This window comes from Gopherus flavomarginatus, chromosome 4 (genome assembly GCF_025201925.1).
Source record: "Gopherus flavomarginatus isolate rGopFla2 chromosome 4, rGopFla2.mat.asm, whole genome shotgun sequence".
In the NCBI taxonomy this organism is placed as follows: Eukaryota; Metazoa; Chordata; order Testudines; family Testudinidae; genus Gopherus; species Gopherus flavomarginatus.
The window spans coordinates 30,643,858-30,658,849 of NC_066620.1; the positions used below are offsets into that span (position 1 = coordinate 30,643,858).

At 45.2% G+C, this 14,992-nt stretch overlaps 1 long non-coding RNA gene across 1 annotated transcript in view; it reads right to left on the bottom strand.

Moving 5' to 3' along the window:
- Positions 1 to 1,387, bottom strand: part of LOC127050259 (uncharacterized) — a 31,093-nt gene extending 29,706 nt beyond the window's left edge. The window contains exon 1 of the long non-coding RNA XR_007774184.1: positions 1,089 to 1,387. This is a non-coding gene — a long non-coding RNA (uncharacterized LOC127050259). The remainder of the gene's footprint in view (positions 1 to 1,088) is intronic.
- Between the last annotated feature and the right edge of the window lie 13,605 nt (positions 1,388 to 14,992).

Sequence of the window (14,992 nt, forward strand, 5' to 3'; positions counted from 1 at the left end):
ATTATTATTGCTAGCACTTGTCCTCCAGTCTATATCTGGATCACACAATTCCCATTAGTATTTACTTAATTAAAAACAGATCCCAGCTGTCTATAGCACACCCCCAAGCACTATCTCTGGGGAGGCAACGTGGTCTCCAGTACACATGTTCTTGACGCATTATGCCATCATCCAGCAAGTCAGAGACGATGCTGGCTTTGGCAGAGCTGTGTTGCAATCGACACATCAGTGAACTCCCACCCACCTCCAGTGGTACTGCTTTGGAGACATCTACAATGGAATGGACATGAGCAAGCACTTGAAGAAAAGATGGTTACCTTTCATAACTGTTGTTCTTCAAGATGTGTTGCTCATGTCCATTCCATGACCCACCCTCCTTCCCATCTGTTGGAGTTCTGGCAAGAAGAAACTGAGGGAAGGGGGAGCCGGCAGCATCTCTTATACTGGTACATATGCACACCACACCAGAGGGCACCAAAGCTGGTTCCCTATGGATACCACTGAGGGAAAAATTTCTGGCACCAGTGCATGTGGCAAACACACACACCTACAATCACAGTGAAACAGCTGGTACACCATGCTGGACTGGACCGGCTTATCTGGCAGTGATTTAAAGGGCCCAGGGCTCCAGCCGTTGCGGGGAGCCCTGGGCCCTTTAAATTACTGCCAGAGCTCTGGCTCCGGGCTTGGGCAGGGATTTAAAGAGCCCGGAGCTCCAGCCCCTGTGGAGAGCCCCAGGCCCTTTAAAGCACCACCTGAGCCCCACTGCCAGAGCTGTGGCTGCATTTTAAAGGGCATCGCTCCCCGCAGCAGCTGGACCTCTGGGCCCTTTAAATCCCCGCCTGAGCCCTGCTGCCCCTGAGCCCTGGGGCTCCAGCTGCCTCTGCAGCTGGTAGCTCTGGGGTGCTTTAAAGGCCCTGCCCCTGCTCAGGACTCCGGTGTACCAGTAAGTCCTTTACGTTACTTTCACCTCTACCTACAATGGAATGGAAATGAGCAACACATCTCAAAGAACAACAGTTACAAAAGGTAAGTATTTTGTCTGTCCAGGATCTTTGCTGTCTTCCAGTGGTTTGGGACCTACTTACCTGAGAGCCAGCTTCCTGTGCCATAGTGTATTAGCTGTCTCTTGAGGTGCTTGGGCTGAAATTGCCTCTCTCTCAATAGGAGGGAGCTGCTGGCATGGTCTTTCTACCAAGTTTCCTTAATATTGGAATGCTGCTCCTATCGATCTGTCAGAGTTTGGATTTATTTTCCTGCTAGATATGCTACAAGCCCATCTCATGGTGTGGGGAAGGGATGAGGGGTAGGGGTGGGTAGTTAATGTGTGTATTCATGCTGGTGAACATTTAACTGCAAGAAGAGCTAGGGGAGAGGTGAAGTGTCGTTAAAAAAATCATCTCCTTCTTACAGGATTTCAATTACTTTTTGATTCCTATTCTGTTGGAAAGGAGTGTTCAGTCATTTTCCTAAAGCAAGGAGTTGGGGGAGGCAATAAAAGGTACATGATTTTTTACTTTTTGGAAAGAAATCCACTTCATTGCGGATACTGTTCAAGTAGGAGCTTACACAGCAGTTATATTTCATTAGTAATGGCCCTAAGCTTCAAAAATCAGCTCTGGATTTTCAACATCTCAAGCTTTGGCAGTGTTGAGATATGAGATTGGGGTTTTGGCTCACCTCTGCTCCATAAATTTTAGGTTTGTATGCAGTAACACTCCATCATACAAGCTGAAATGGTATGGTTACCTGCTTAGTTATGTTCTGGAAGGTGTTTTTCTGAGAAGCAATGGATCTGCATCATATATCGCATTCCCTCAAACCCTTAAAATCATGGCAAAGCTAAGATACAGGTCTCCCCACATACCAGGTGATGTCTGGACTTCGATTACACTGGTCTACAATTTTTGAGAAGTCGTCTGCTTCAGATATAAAATGTGATATTTATTATGTATTTTGATGTGCTGAATTCAAATATGACAATTAAAACTGGCTACTGTTTCTAAGATATTTAAGTTTTTACATTTTATGTCTATGTATATTGTGTAGATAGTAGAGCTGTAATCATAAATTGTAAACCTAGGTCTTTTCATGTGTTTATGGTTGCTTTACATGATAATATTTCACCTGTCCTGTTTATGTAACACTTTAAAAATCAGCAAAAAGGTTATATAAATAAAATGTATTATGAAACAAAAGGCAAAAAACTATTATGTACATAGTTTAGTCCTATTCAGTGTCTACTCGGCACTTCTTGGCTTGTCTCTTGTATTCATTAAATGGAGCATCTCTTGTCACTGTCCAGCAATAGTCTGCAAGCATTGATGGGCTCCATTTGCCCTGATAGCGTGCCAGGAGATTCCACTGCTGTAGTCTGGAGCCCAACAACTCTGCCTTACTCTTGGGTAGTTCCAAATCCCTGACAAGGTCATTCAGTTCACCTTGTGTTATGAGGTGTGCTTCAGAGGAGGAGGATGAGAGAAAATGTGGGTCCTGTGACATTGATGGTTCAGGACCAGAAGTTTCATCTTCTTCCTCATCTGACTCAAGTGAGAATGATTCTGGTGCATCAGGAACCGGCAGTCCTTCTCCGTGGAGTACTGGGCATATAGCTGATGGAATGTTTGGATAATGCACAGTCCACTTTTTCTTCTTTGACACACCTTTCCCAACTGGAGGCACCATGCAGAAGTAACAATTGCTGGTATGATCTGTTGGCTCTCTCTAAATCATTGGCACTGCAGAAGGCATAGATTTCCTTTTCCTGTTCAACCACTGGCGAAGATTTGTTGCACAAGTGTTGCAGCATATGTGTGGGGCCCACCTCTTGTCCTGATCTCCAATTTTGCAGCCAAAATAAAGGTGAGAGGCTTTCTTAACCATAGTGGTTATGCTGCGCTTTTGTGATGCAAAAGTCACTTCACCACAAACATAGCAGAAGTTATCTTCACTGTTCACACAAGTACGAGGCATCTCTGCTCACTTTGGCTAAACAGAAATGTGTCCCTGTCATTGCATTCTTTCTCAGATCTGAACCTTAGAGTTCAGAAAATGATACTAGCACGAATTTCCCTAAGCTTAATTACCAGCTTAGATCTGATAGGCTGCCACCACCCAAAAATATAGTGTTTTGGGGCACTCTGACCTCCCCAATTTTCCCTGGGGACCCCAAGAACCCAGATCCCTTGGGTTCTTAAAACAAGGAGAAATAAACCATTCCCCCACCTTTCCCCCTCCCAGAACTTCCTTCCCTGGGCTATCCTGAGATACTGATCTAACCTCTTAAATCACCATACGGGGAAGCATCTCCCTTCCCTTTCACAAAGAGGCAAACAGATTCAAGGAAAACAGAGAGAGATTTTATCACTCCCTCCTCCCGTCTCCCCCACCCGTCCTGGTGAGTTATCCCAATCCCCTGGGGTAAAAACAAGGGAAACTAAAATAAATAATATATATATATATATATCAATCAGGTTCTCTAAAAAGAAATCTTTTAATAAAAGAAAGGAAGTTACAGAGATAATTCTTTACTTTTTCAAGATGTAAATATTACAGGGCCTTATAGCTTACAGACACCAGAAAGAGACTTTCCCACCAGTACCAATACAAATCAAAATATTCTCAGCAACTACACATATAAAAGTTAACCAGCCAGATCCACAAATGCAAATAGTGTAAAACAATTAAAAAGCCTAAACTGCCTGGTTTTTAACTTCTATTTGAAAAGAAGCTTAGAGAGCCTGTAGTAATGTCTGGTCTCTCTCAGACCCTCCGAGAGAAGAACAAAGAACTCACACCCAAACTTCCCTCCACCCGAATTTAAAAGTATCTTGTCTTCTGATTGGTCTTCTGGTCAGGTGTTCAGTTTCCTGCTTGTAACCCGTTACAGGTATAAGAGAAATTAACCCTTAACACTCTGTTTATGACAGTCCCTTTGAAAAATCAAACACTGACAAATAAGAGAGCACGACACTGTATGATTTCTAGAGCTGATATAGGGCAATTTGTTCAGAGTGATGTAAGCTTCGTTATGATTGCACCATCCATGACTTCTAGGAATAACATGATGCAATTGATATCATGTATGACGCAATACCAGCTTCAGGTTGCAGCATTCATTGTTTTGCCTAAAAAGCAAGTACTATCCAAACCCAGTCATAGATTTATTCATAGATCCAGTCAAAGATGTATTTTAGTCATTTCTGGTTTAAATTGAGATCCCTTCCCTTTATAACTCACTTATCCTCCGCCATTCCCAAGTCAAGGGTCGTATATACTGACCCAATAGCATATCTTGAAAACTAGAGCCAATCAACAATTTTAAGCATCATTTTTGTTCTCAGTGTCCCAGAATTAGTAAAGTTGGACTACATTTATTTCAGAAGCATTTTGGCTGTAGAGCTGTGTTATAAGAAGCCCTGACACTGCCTCTTAAGAAAACTATTGTCTTTATTCTATCAGGCTGCTTCCAACTCTATTAATATGCAGCCTGGCAAAGGAATCTGGTTGAGTGAATTAAATGCTAAGCATACAATCAAAACTACGAGTGGTCTGAGTGTTGCACAAAGGAATAGCTGGATGGTAGAATGGAACTATGAATGAGATTGTAGCACTTCCGCTTCAGTGCAGACAAACTCTAAGATGGAAAATAACCTTCTGAAGAAATGTTTTCAGATGGGCAGGCAAATTTTGAGCTCTCAAGCCTTGCATATTTTCAGGAAAATATTTCACGTGATTCCCAGATTGCCATAAACTGGCAACAAAGTCATGAGTGAGCCAGGCTCCACAATATAAGAATAGCAAAAGCGTTTTGGGGAGTGGTATTCCAAGGACTAGGTCCAGGGCTGGGATTTGATATGATAAAGAGGTTATGTAAGCCAGATGTAAAGTTCTGGGAGGTGTAATAGAGCCATAAAGCAGAGCAAGGGGTACTGTGTTTGAGAATTGATTACAATAAAGCAGGAAATGCTAGCAGTTGTCTCAATGATGTTTTAAAATGCACTGAGTACTGCTTCTGGTGACTACATGGAGACAAAGCCAAGTATTGATTAAATTTGGGATTGAGAAGCTGTGGGTAACCAGTGGAGATAGCTGCACAGAATAAAAGATCTGAACTATACTAACACATGCATCCGTATTTACCAGCCCTCACTCACCATTTGAACATCTCAAACAGTGGACTTCAAAAAGTAAAATAACTGTTTAACTTGTAATTCAACACTTTGTATTTCCACAGTGCTATGCTAATACAGGGTTGAAGGGAATCTCAGTCTTTGAACAGACTTGCAGCAGAGGGTTTAAAATCCTGGTATACTTCTGGAAAATTACTGGGCAAACATAAAGCACAGTCAGTATGTGCATAGTATTGGGAAAGAAATGATTAGGGAACAGAAATAGCTTTACGTTAATTTATTTCAGAACAGTGGTCCCAAACTTTTTCCATCGCATGCCCTGTAACTGTAATGGAGTCTGTCCAACCCCACCCCCGACAACAGTAGTCAGGAGCAGGGCTAGAGCTGGGAGCGCAGCCACGGTAGGGAATGGGGGCTGAGGCCAGGCTCAGGCTGGGGTTGGAGCTGGAGTGGAGCTAGGGGCAGAGCGGGGCTGGGTGGCTTGCCCCACAGTTTGGGGACCACTGTTTTAGAGCCATTATTAATGTTCAGAAAAAGTGAATGCAGTTCTATTGCCAGACTATCAGTTTACAATCAGTAGGAGAAGTGCTGGGAGCACTTTATAGTTTGACAGGCTTTTAAAAAAAAATCCTTCCACAATGTATTACATATAAGTAAGGCTGCGAGTTTGTCATAGAAGACACTGCTTCCGTGACTTTCTGGTACCTCCGTGACTTCTGCAGTGGTCTGTGCGGCTGGCTCAGGGACTACCCCAGCAGCTTGAGCAGCCCCTGGACCAACTGTACCAACTGCTGCTGGAGCAGTCTCTGGCCACTGCGCCCCATCCCCAAGCAGCAGAGGTCTTGGGTGGCCACACCCCCCTGCCCTCCCCAACAGTGGTGGCAGTCTTCGGCCGCCACCACACCCCCTCTCTCCAGCAGCAGAGAGAGTCCCGGGCTGCGTTCCTCCCCCAGCAGCAGTGGGGCTCCTGGGCTGCATGTCACCACCTCTACCTCTCCCTTGCCCCCGCTCCCCCCCAGCAGCGGGAGTCCCAGACCACATGCCACACCTCTACCCTAGCAGCAGTGGGGGTCCCGGACTGTTGCCATCCCCCAGACACCCGCGGTGCCTCTGGTCAGGCCCCCTCCCAGAGCACCCACAGTGCCCTGGGCTGCCTCCTGCCCCAGAGCACCCAAGATTTAGTTAAGGGTATATAGTACAAGTCCTGCCTTACATATAAGTGTTTTTATAGTTAGTTGAAATCACAAATCTAAAATTGGCCATGTCAGGTCTTGACAGAAGTGCACTTAACATAATGGTGTGTTGCAGGAGACTGGTTTTGTGCTTTAAAAGTACTGCAAGTTTGCAAGAGATTGTTTTTTTGTTAAGAGCACCGTTATAGTATTTTGGGACAGTTCTGAAATGCTTCATGTACTTGCATTTGGAAAACAGCAGATACAGTCACTATTTCATGTTTCAATACAAATATTTTCCAGTTGAGTGGCTATAGTTCAACATTTACTTTAAAAAAAAATTAGGATATTATCTTTTAAGAAATTACTCCCTCATGATTTTTTAAATTACCTGAGTGAAGTTTGTATCGTTAAAGTTCCAAATAATGATTAAATATCTTGGCTATTTTAAAATGGTTTAAAAACTTAAAGGACAGTAGACTCAGAGAGGATTACCTGCCTGCAAGATTAAATTTTAAGCTTTTTTTTTTTTTTTTTTTTTGAGGCAGAGACTGTCTTAAATCATCAGACGCTATGGTGAGGTATGTTCACCAGTCTTTAAATAAAATAATTGAATGCCATCTGACTACTTGATTTAAATCGAAGTATAAACCTTAAACCTATTACCTAACTTGTGTTTATAATATATTTTTTGCTAGGGCTGTTGCACAATTTAAAATAACCTAGTCGTGCGATTTAAAAAAAAACCTAATTGCATAACATTTATTTAAATGTTTTGGATGTTTTCTACATTTTCAAATATTTTAATTTCAATTACAACACAGAGTACAAAGTGTAAGTACTCACTTTATCATGAAAGTTGAACTTTCAAATATAGAACTATGTACCAAAAAACTGCATTAAAAACATTAAACAATGTGAAATTTTAGAGTCTGCAAGTCCACTCAGTCCTACTTCTTGTTTACAAGGTCACCTGAAAGTGAGAACAGGCATTCTTGTGGCACTGTTGTAGCCGGCATTGCAAGATATTTACGTGCCAGATGCACTAAAGATTCGATAACAATCCAAAGCAGTATGGACCGACGCATGTTCATCTGAATCAGCTGCCACCAGCAGAAGGTTGATTTTCTTTTTTTTCGTGGTTCAGGTTTTGTAGTTGCACTTCAGATTCTTAAACCTTGGGTTGAGTACTGTAGCTGTCTTTAAAATCTCACATTGGTACTTTCTTTGCGTTTTGTGAAATCTGCAGCGCAAGTATTCTTAAAAGGAACATGTGCTGCGTCATCATCCAAGACTGCTATAATATGAAATATATGGCAGAATGGGGGTAAAACAGCAGGGGACATACAATTCTCCTCCAAGGAGTTCAGTCACAAATTTAATTAACACTTTTTTTTTTAAATGAGCCTCACCAGCATGGAAGCATGTCCTCTGGGATGGTGGCCAAAGCATGAAGGGGCATACAAATGTTTAACATATCTGGCACGTAAATCTTTGCAACGCCGGCTACAAAAGTGCCATACAAATGCCAGTTCTCATTTTCTGGTAACGTAGATAAGAAGAGGGCAGCATTATCTCCTGTACACACACTTGTTTGTCTTAGCAGTTGGCTGAACAAGAAGTAGGACTGAATGGACTTGTAGGCACTAAAGTTTTACATTGTTTTGTTTTTGAGTGCAGTTATGTAACAAAAGAAATCTACATTTGTAAATTGCACTTTCACAACAAAGTGATTGCTTGAATGAGGTGAATTGAAAAATACTATTTCTTTTGTTTATCATTTTTACAGTGCAAATATTTATCAAAAATTAAATACTTTGGTTTCAGTTACACTATACAGTATATATAAAAATGTAGAAAAACATTCAAAATATTCAATAAATTTCAGTTGGTATTCCATTGTCTAACTGTGATTAAATCTGATTAATTGCAATTTATTTTTTTAATCTCTAACTTTTTTTAGTAAATTGTGTGAGTTAACTGCGATTAATAGACAGCCCTAATTTTTGCTAATTCCTCAAAATCTTTCATAATCCCAATGGTTCCAAATTGAGATATGTAGCTGGTAACAGGGCTGGTGTTAAAACATCTAATACAGCAGAACTCAACCAGAGATAATCTGTACTGTCTGAAGTATTTATTTGTAACCTGATTAAATGCATTGGTTTATATAGAGAAGGGAATGGAAAAATGTTCAGTTAAATAGTGGAGAGTTTCTACTTTTTCTATACTAGTGAACTTCATAGTTGTAATGCATTAGTGCTGGAAACTATAGGGTAGTCAGGGATCAGGTGTTTTTACAACCATGTTGTCTAATTTATTTCAGTAGCAATAAGAGGCCCCATTGTACAAAGCACTCTTCAAACAGACAGTAAGGGAAAGTACCTACCCTGCAGTGCTTACAATCTCAGACACAGCATGGGTGAAGAAAGTGAGGAGCAGAGAAGTGAAGTGATTTACCCAAGGTCATACAGCACATCAGTGGCAGATGTGAACAGAATCTAGGCCTCTTATCTTTCAGCCTAGTGCCCTATCTGCTGGATCATGCTGCTTATGACCTTGGTACAGGAGTATATGCATAATTTTTTCCCATATAATTTAAACTATATATGAACTACATAAAACCACCCACTGCAGGCTCTGGGCAAACTTGACAAAGCCTAATACAATTCTTACATAACAGACTCTACAGCTGACCCACTGAGAGCACTACCCCAGCACCCATGGATATAACAAAAATTATAACTCCTGCCAGTACAACCACTATCAGAGTTCCAGTCTCTCACTGCTAGAGATAGATGACAGGGTATTAAGCATGCTGTGCCCTGTCTATAATACAGCTTCCCCTTTTGCTACCACTGGTGCTGCTGCACAGCAGTGAATTAAGATCACAAAATTCTCTAGAGAAGAGCTGCATCCATCTATAAAATAAATTAGTTTTTGTGTCAGGAATTGGCACAAAATTAAAAATAAGTTTGAAGTAAAAATATTCCAGCAAAATCTCTTCCTTTAAATCAAAGATGGGACTGATGAAGGTTTTTGGAACATTGTAAACTAAGGTCTAATAGGGACTATGGAATCTACCAAATGGAAATTTGCTCAAGGCAGTTCTCATTATTTGTATTGTACTGTGTGCATAGGGCAGACTTATGTCAATACTAATTCAGAATCCCTTCTCCCTTAAGCTTTAAATACAAACTCTTGTATCTCTGTAATGCTGAAGTTACAATTTTAAGAACTGGAAATATGCAATCAGGCAGCAGCAGAGACCCCAAAAAAACAAAACAAAAAGAAACCCAGTACAGTATAGTACTGTGTTAAACTACTAAAAAAGTAAAGGGAAAGCTGCATTTTTCTTCTGCATAGTAAAGTTTCAAAACTGTATTAACTTAATGTTCAGTTGTAAACTTTTGAAAGAAACACAACATTTTGTTCCGAGTTACAAATAACCTCCAGTCCCAAGGTGCTTGTAACTCTGAGGTTCTACTGTATGCCAATAAAGCCATCAGCACTGACCTCCTCAGTGCCAAAACTACACCACTTCCTTCCTCAGGATTTATTAGTCCCCAACACTGGATTTGCCAGTCTTTGGCACTGATGCTTCCCTAATGCGCATGGTGCTGGGGTACCGCATCTCACTAGTAGCTTCTCCATGCTCAGGCGAAGAGGGTGTTTTTTCCTCACACAATTCCTCTCCCATCTGACCGGTGCCAACCTCTGCAGTTGAGGTCATGTTGATGTCCTGCTCTGGTATGGGCACCCATAGCTAGCCCCACCCATGCTGTTTCCTACACAATGGCCCTACTGCGACTCTTGGCACTCTTACAGAAGGCATTCTAGCAGGCCCCCCAGTCGCTATAGGAAGGGAATTAGATCGCCTCCACCACCGTCAGTGACTGTAATGTCAGAACCCCATGAGGGAACTGTCGAGGACCAGGAGAAGAGTACAGAGTGGGACATCACACCAAACACCAACAACTCCTCCTCTTCCCTGGACGAGGCCATAATGCCTCTGCCACCAACAGCCACCAATGATTTTAAAGAATTTCAAGAGCTGGTTAAATGTGTGGCTGATGGACTAACAATACCTCTTGAAAAGGTACCAGAGGCCTAACATGAACTGCTGGGTATACTACAGCCATCAGCAATTTCCAAAATAGCACACTCAGTTAATGATACAGTAATGGAATCAGCTAAGACAGTCTGGCAAACCCCAGCCACCATATCACCCACTGTAAGAGAGCTGACAACAATATTCTGTCCCCTTAAAAGGTACAGAATTCCTTTTCTCACATCTGACACCAAATTCATTTCTTGTCAATGCTGCCAACCAGAGAGGCACAGGGGCGGCAAGTTATATGGGTCCATGGTGCCTGGGCTCCAGCAATATTCAGGGCCCAGCTCCACCAATGTTTGGGGCTGGGTCTCTCCCCTGGCCCCACCTGCCTCTGCTGAGAGTTCCCTGGTCCACATTTGCTTCCCCCCTGCACCTCTCCCAGGCCTCAGAACGTCTGCTGGCTCCCAGCATCAACTGCAGCTGCAGAATCCTAGTGCCCCACATCCACTAGTGCCAGGGCAGGCTGACCCTGCCCTTCCACCTCAGACCCTTCCCTTTTCTGGTGGGACCCTCCACCAGCACAGGGGCCTCCCCCCGCCCACAGTCACCACTCCTGCCCCACGCAGGGCAAGGGGCAATCCCATCCCCTACCCCCAGTGAAGCTATGGTGAGGGGCAGAAGCAGGGGAGGAGGCGCACATGTGATGGAAAACCCCCCAGCACCCACCACAGAGGAGGCGAGGGGGCTTCCTGGATCTAAGAGGGGCCCTAGGAGCATGTGCAGTGACAGTGGTGTGAGGTAAGTGTGCTGCCGGGGGAGGAGGTGGGCCTCCCTCAGAGCTTGCTGCTTTCTAAGTGGGCCCTAGAAATTATACTCATGAGCTACTCTTCTTAAATCTGGTATTCTGAGGCCTCACCAGGACCCAGTTTAAACCTTTAGCGACCTATCACTGGAAGTGGCATTCCTAGTAGCTATTATGCTCGGCCAACGTGTAGGTGAGCTAGGGTCTCTCATAACCCATCCACTGAATACCATATTTTTTTTTAAGGATAAGGTCAGTGTAGTGGTGTGGCGGTTGTCCCTCCCCCTCTGGGTTGGCAGGAGGCCCCACTGCCTCACTATGCCATCGGGATCACTATCTAGTGTGAGGGAGAATTAGTGAAAAGGCATTAGTGTCCTGACCAGTCTAATGGGGCTGAACCCCAAATAGTTAACAGGCTCCGGCCCTTAGGCAGACACAGAGCAGATATGCTAGTTTGTCAGCCATGGCCCCTTTAGGCAGGGGCAGAGCAAACCCTGTAGTCACTTAGCTTTGAGCACTCAGGCAGGGGCGGAGCACCCACAGTATTCAATCAGCTCAGAGCAGAGCAACCCCAGTACTCAAATAACTCTGAGCCCATAGGCAGGGACAGAGCTGAGACATTGCATCCCATATTCTTCAGAGAGATGATATGATTACAGCATAATTATAATGCATTTTGTACAAGATGGGTCATGTAAGGTGTCATTGGAAATGTTATACTTTGCTGAATATAATTATCCTATTTGTGTGCATGTATCACTTCTGTATCTGAAGTTATGACTATTGACTATGTATCTGTATTTCACATGTAGTCACACCTGGGTGACACCCATTAGGCAAGATGCTTCCAGTCTAAATAGCTGGTTGGGAAGGGCCTATTCAGGGTAATGAGCCATTAGGGAAAACAGTAGGTCTTAGGAGAAGCTTATCCCCTTTGGTTACCCTTCCTGTGGATGTTTCAACCAGCTTGTAAGTAATGGCTGCTCTGACACTGCAAGGGCATGTGACCAGCCCACATGAGTCTGGACTCCATTTCTGGGGCCTGTATTTTTCCACAAACTGGCTGGGAACTGTTTTTGAAACAAAGGTTTTCCGCCCTATGCTAAAGCTATATAAGGCAAGGAGTGACATCTGTTCTTTACTCCCCCACACCTCAACACCTGAGAGGAGTGCTGAAATAAAAGGACTGGGAACGGGTGGGGATCACAAGCTTCAAAGTAAATGCAGCTTGTGCCTTGTGAAATTACAAGCCTGCTTGCATCATCAGTCAGGGTAAGAAAATGCTAATTAAGATTCAATCTTTCTAGTATTTTAGGCTTCGTTTGCAGTTTTGTTTATTTGCTAGGTAATCTGCTTTGTTCTGTTTGCTATCACTTATAATCACTTAAAATCTCTTGGAGTTAATAAACTTGTTTTATATTTTAACCTAAACTGCTGTGCCTGTAAGTGAAATGTCTGGGGGAAAATCTGTTTGGTTACCACAAGTGTACATATTCCTCTCCCCATTAAGGGAGGAGCGGACATATTAATGAGCTTATGCTGTACCGATCCCTGTGTAGTGTAAGACAATATAATTTTGGGTTTATACTCCAGATGGGGGTTTGTGCCTGGGGAGCTGCTGTTTACACTCAGGTAGCCCAGTGTGAGTGTGTGGTGGCACCCGCTGTCATGTTGGGTGAAAACGGCCTGGGTGAGGCTGGCTGGGTGATCCAACCCCAGTGTGTGTCTTAGAGATGCACAGCGTTTCCTACAGCTCCCAGACTGTACCCAGGTGACAACCCATCACAAGAGCAAACACCATAGTTAAGTAGTTCTGAGCCCTTAAGGCAGGCCAGGGCAAACCCAGGAGCCAAGTAGTTCTGAACCCTTAATCAGGGGCAGAGCAGGCACAGTAGTTGGATGCCCTAAGTTCAGCAGACAGTTGACAAATGCAGGCTTCTTGACCTGGAGAGGGGAAGCTGCCACCCGACTCCTGGGGTGGCAGGGAGGGCACTGAGAGAAGTATTTTGCCACTGGGTCAGCAGGGCATCCAGACGCAACACACCGACTGTCCTTCTGGCAGTGCTACAGCCAGACTAAAGTTGTCTCTCCCTGGGCCACTTCCTCTCCTTCCCTTGGGGTGTATCTGGACTAAGGCATCCTCTGACTCTGGGTAGTCCTGATAGTTCCATGGCAGACACAGGTTCCCTGGTGAGCAGGGTATTGCTGTGCTTGTCAGCAGCCTGGAGCGAGTGAGATACGTCTACCTTCCTTGGTGTCTCAACCCCAACTGAGCTGGAGGCTCTGTCCTTTATACTTCCTGTTCCATTTACCCACTTTTGGTGGGAGGAGCGGGGTAGGTCTGGCTCTCTGCATTTGGGCACAGAGGGTGGTCCCTCCTCTGGCTTGGCAGGAGGCCACACTGCCTCACTACAGTCACCTTGAGAACTCAACCAAAATTTGTACCTAAAATATCCTCTTCCTTCCAGATAAACCAGCCGATTCATCTTTCTGCATTCTTTCCAAAACCTCATGGGAGCACACAAGATACTATACTACATATACTGGACATTAGATGCACAATAGCATTCTACCTCATGTGACAGACCCAGGCCAGTGGGGTACAGAAGTCTGGTCCTATTGGCATCCAGCAGGGGTGGACGGGCGAAGCCCGCCCACTTCTAAAGGACCTCCCCCCAGCCTAAGGGGAGGACCCACAGGTCTGGGACACCAAGTAATTACGGGGGACAACTAATGAAAAAACAGAATCGGGAGTGATGTCATAGGGCTAAACGAAGGGAACCTGATGGGGACACCGAGCAGAGAACCCCGGACAACGCCCACTGCTCCTCGAAGGCGTCAAGGGAGCCAGTGGACGCCGCCTAGAGGAACTCTGCCCGGATGCGTGAACAGACGGAGGAACGGATATAGGCCCTACAGTCGCAGGAAATCCCGTCGGCCAACCTCCTCTCCCTGGTGTTGTAGATGGCCAGTTTGGCCAGGGCCAAAAGGAGGTCGAGAAGGAGATCCCGCGACTTTGTGGGGCCACGGATGGGGAGCGTGTAGATAAAAAGGTGAGGGGAAAAGTGTAACCAAAAACGCAAGAAAATATTCAGGAGGAGCCGGAACAGGCTGCAACCTGGCGCACTCCAAATAAATGTGCGCCAAGGTCTCCTTCTCACCACAGAAAGGGCAGGTGCTAGGGACAGAGGTGAACCACGCCAAGTACATGCCCGTGCTCACGGCCCCGTGAAGGAGCCGCCAACTGATATCCCCGGTGGGCCTCGGGACCAGGGCAGAGTACAAGCTGGCCCACCGGGGCTCCTCACCCTCGAGAGGTGGCAGGAGGTCTCGCCAGTTGGTATCGGGGCGGGACGCGAGGGTGAGGTAGTGAAGGGTATGGAGCACGAGCATGTACAGATGTTTCCGTGGTGCGGTCTGGAACAGAACCGGCTGCAGATCATGCAGCCGGCTGGCAGTGAAAGGGTGAGGGGGCTGATTGGGTTCATGGGCCAGGGGCCCCGGTAAAAATGTCCACGGGGCCTGGGGTGGAGGGTGGGCGGGGTGTGCCCTCTCGCAGGACCCGGTCGAGGTAAGCCCGAGCAGCAGGCAGTAAAGTGGCCTTCACCTCCTGAAGTACGTGCTGGGGAGTACGAGGTCTGGAGAGCCCCATGCACTGAGCGAGCGTCAGGGGATCCAGCCAGTCTCCCCGGTCGTAGTCCAGGAGATCTCCGACCCTGGTGACTCCCGCCGAGACCAGCCTCTGGCGCACCGTGGGGGACTCCGCCACCTGCACACGAAGCTGGGGATTGTGTAGCAGGGGCTCCGCGAGGAGGTCAACCCCACGGTG